Below are 4,420 nucleotides of genomic sequence, written 5' to 3'. Positions count from 1 at the left end.
AGGTAGAAGTTTAACCTGCTATACCACAATGCACCCCCCATTTTTTTTTACATAGAAGTCATCCTGTCTTTTAAATTTTTGACGGTGAGATGGTGTGATTTTTTTCAGAGATATGATACTGATTCAGAAATATTTTTTGGGAGAAGTGTTAGCTAGAGTGTCTTTTCCTTTGCTTTTTCTACCTAACAATTGTGCCCAAATGGATTATGACACACCTCCCCAGAGATGTTGCTGGGTTCTGAGCCTGCACCAAATCTACATTTGGGAACTTGGGAAGGGATAACAGGGTTTTATTTGCTTGCTTTAAGTGTCCCCTTGTTCTGCTCTCTGAACTGTCTGCTGCTTCTGAGTTATTCTTTGAATCATGTTTTTGTTCCATTTTTTTTGCTTTAATATTACAGGAGTCTCTCAATGCTTCACAATAGTTAGTATTCTGTTACTATTTATGATTGTAATACAAAAATACCAAATGAGTAATGCTTTATGTGCAGCCTGGACTTGTCGAACAATGAACTTCACTTCAAGGTGACTTTTTATTTCTTAAAGAGAGGCATCTACTTATTTCTACAGGCATTTCCTTTAAATTAGTCAGTTTACTCATAGAAGAAACATCTATTCTCTTGCCAAAAACAAATAGACAACTTAGCCTAAAACCTTAAATTTATAATGTGTAACTCATGTGTACTGTGGAAAATTGACTTGTAGCCCATTTTCGAAAATGTTAGAACAGGCACACAAGACTTCTGACTTGTAGTGTAAGCCCTTTCAATTTTATGTTTTCTGCCTTCAAGAAGTGAATAAACAGTACACACTGTAAACTGTTGAAATTGGATTTTTTTGAAATGATGGGTGTATTTTTTTATATTTAGAATATTAAGGTAGAAATATCAGTTAAGTATGCATGTGAGAGTTCAGACAGATGTAATGCTGGGGGACATTTGGATTGCACCATATAATACCTAATGACCCCAGACAAGTTATTTGGCCTTCTTAAACATGAATTTTTTCATCTGTGAAAGGAAATCCTATTTCATGATTTTCATTTTAATACCATATGAGACAATACATAACAACTGATTAGGTATAATAACTGTGCATAATGATCACATAATAAACTCTCTATTTCTCACTAGCACTATTTTCATTGCAAGTGTTATTCATGAAACAGTGCAAGTCCCAGAGCAGGTGTTTAGCCTAGCGGTTCAAGTGCTTGTATCCTATATCACACACCTGAGTTGTAGTCCAGGCTCTTGATCCTGTCTGTAGTTCCCTGATAATACAGACCCTGGAAGGTAGTAGTGATAGATCAGGCAGTTGGGTTCCTATCTCCCATATTGGATTCTTGGATTTAGTTCTCATCCCCCACATTTCTCCATAGCCCAATCTTGGCTGTCACAGGCATCTGACAAGTGAACCAGCAGATGGGAGCACACACTTTCTCTCTCATTTCTGATTTAATATTTAGAAATATAGTACAAATAAAAATAAAATAATAAAACATAATTTGAATGAACAGAGGATAGATCAATCTCTATTGTCCATACTCAATAATTCAAGAACCCTAAGGCACATTTCTCCCCCTTTGGATATTTTTTTATTTTATTTTGTTTGATTCTTATTTTTGAGGTAACAAATTTTATTTAACATCATAAAGGTTTTAAAATTTAATATTTAACATTATAAAGGTTTAATACCCCACTATAATATTTAACATTATAAAGGTTTAATATCCCACTAAGTACTGACTTGAAAAATAAAAAATAAAAAGACCATATTTCAGTTTATCTTTGTACTAGCTTCTCAAAGAAGGGTTGGCATATTGTTCACATCTCCACAAGTCCCAATTCTTTTTCAGTCAGCGCAAATATACACTTTCTCTTTTCCTTTTATTTTTTAAAGATCCATTTAATTATTTGAAAAGCAGAGTTACAGAGAGAAAGAGGCAGAGAAAGAGAGAGAGAGAGAGAGGGAGAGAGAGAAAGGTCTTCCATCCGCTGGTTCACTCCCCAGAAGGCTGTATTGGCCAGAGCTGAGCCAGTCCAAAGCCAGGAGCCAGGAGCTTCTTCCAAGTCTCCCATGCAGGTGCAGGGGCCCAAGGACTTGAGCCATCTTCTACTGCTTTCCCAGGCCATGGCAGAGAGCTGGATTGGAAGAGGAGAAGCCAGGACTTGATCCAGTGCCCATATGGGATGCTGGCACTGCAGAAAGCGACTTAACCTGCTACACCGTAGCACCAGCCCCTTCAATAAAATCTTTTTTTCTGTCATTCTCTAGAAAGAATGTCTGCTAAAGTTATCAATGACCTCCATGTTGGTAAGTCCAGGAGGTATTTTTTCCTGTCTTTTAAAAAATGTATTTGTTGGTTATTTGAAAAGCAAAGAGAACAGATAAGAAGAGAGGTAGGGAGATAGCCAAAGAGATCTTCCAATCTCTGATTCATTCCCCAAATTGCTGAGCCAGTAATTCTATCTAGGTCCCCATGTAGATGGCAGGGACTCAATAACTATAGCCTCACCTGCTGCCTCCCAGGATATGCATTAGCAAGAAGATGGAAAAGGAAGCAGAGCTGGGACTCAAACTCAGCTACTCCAATATGGGATGTAGCATCCCAAGTGGCTTCTTACAGCCTTGCCCTCTCTCAGGTTTACATGATCTCTTAGCAGCATTCAACACAGCTGAACCTCACTGGTCTTTCTGTGTGTTTCTGACTTGTCCTCATTGCATCTCCATCCTGGAGCAATATATTAGAATGATATGGGTATAAGAGAATGGGGTTAATTATCTACCATGTGCCAAACATTGTGATGGTGACCAGAGGTTTGTTCTTAGTCCTTTCTCTTCCAATTCTACATTTTAGGAGATCTCATCCATCTTAATAGCTACAATTCTGAAGTTAATTTTTTTTTGACAAGCAGAGTGGACAGTGAGAGTGAGAGACAGAGAGAAAGGTCTTCCTTTGCCGTTGGTTCACCCTCCAATGGCCGCCGCGGCAGGCGCATTGCAGCCAGCGCACTGCGCTGATCTGATGGCAGGAGCCAGGTGCTTCTCCTGGTCTCCCATGGGGTGCAGGGCCCAAGCACTGGGGCCATCCTCCACTGCACTCCTGGGCCACAGCAGAGAGCTGGCCTGGAAGAGGGGCAACCGGGACAGAATCCGGCACCCCGACCGGGACTAGAACCCGGTGTGCCAGTGCCGCAGGCGGAGGATTAGCCTATTGAGCCGCGGCGCCAGCTGAAGTTAATATTTTAAGACAAGATTTTTTAAGTCCCAAACCCTCATATCATCTATCTGCTTCCAGGGTACCCTCATTTGTGTATCGGAGATAACCTCAAAGGTAGCTTGTCAATAATGAATTATGCATCTGTAAATATGCTGTGAATCTACTTCTCTTTCAATATCCCCTATCTTGGGGAAAGGCATAAGCAATTCCCCAGGAACTCAAGTAAACACCTGGGAGTTTTCATTTATTTCTCATTTCTGCCATTAATTCAATGCACCATCAAATTCTCACAATTTTATTACCTCATAACCTCTAAAATGTCACAACTGCATTCATTTATTTATTCATCCTATGTCTTATTAATTTTTTTTAAAACAGAACTTGTTCTGGATTTCATGTGATTTGATGAATATGTTAATTAGCTTAATTGTGGGAATCATTATACAAAGTATGATTATATAAAAATGCACGTGGTACTCTTAAGTATATGCAATTTTTATCCATCAATCATGCCTCAATAACACGGAATGAAAAGATAAACTGGTGCTTCTCAAACTATCTGTATTAAGAATCATTATTTCTGCCATTTTAAAAGAGGCATTAGAGATGAAATTCCAAGTTGGAAGAGCCCTCAACAAGGCAACTACCTTCTCTTACTGGATCCTTACTTTACCCACCCAAAAACATTAGGAAAAGAAATGAACTCTTCACGAACTTGTAGGTTACCTTTGCTCAAGGGCCATACTTATCTTCTCTGTTTTGTTTCAATGTCATCTGTGCTGCCAGTGTGAGCACTATTTTCTTTTTAAATTTTCAGACAGCTACAGATGGCTTCTTTTGTAAAATAAAGTGAAAATCAGATGTAAACCTAACAAAATAGAAAAGGACATGTAAAATACAAGCTCCAACTATTAACTATTGGATTTGGTAAACATATAATTGTTCACCAAATTGCTATAAAAGTTTATAAGTGCTTCTCTCAATTTTTACCTATCTTGCACACTGACAAAATTTGCAACTATGCCATCCATGGACTGTATTTTGAGGAGTACTAAGGTGAGAGAGACAGAGGAAGAGAAATTGCTCCTAATTCTAAAAACACATTAAACAACAATGAGGTACTACTACATACTTATCAGAATGGTCAGAATACAAAATACAAAACCAGTGATAGCAAAGGTTGATGAGGATATGGAGCAG

The 4,420-nt window shown here is 38.4% G+C and overlaps 1 non-coding gene across 1 annotated transcript; it reads right to left on the bottom strand.

Annotated features, from left to right (window-relative positions):
- Positions 1-3,911: 3,911 nt before the first annotated feature.
- On the bottom strand, positions 3,912-4,015 carry LOC127485100 (U6 spliceosomal RNA). The gene has a single exon (XR_007912278.1). It is a non-coding gene; the product is annotated as a U6 spliceosomal RNA (small nuclear RNA).
- Positions 4,016-4,420: the final 405 nt, after the last annotated feature.

Source organism: Oryctolagus cuniculus, chromosome 1, assembly GCF_051225735.1.
Source record: "Oryctolagus cuniculus isolate XC-2025 breed Fujian yellow rabbit chromosome 1, ASM5122573v1, whole genome shotgun sequence".
NCBI classification, from domain to species: Eukaryota; Metazoa; Chordata; class Mammalia; order Lagomorpha; family Leporidae; genus Oryctolagus; species Oryctolagus cuniculus.
Note: the sequence above shows the minus strand (reverse complement) of the source record. Positions and strands in the feature narration are given on the sequence as shown.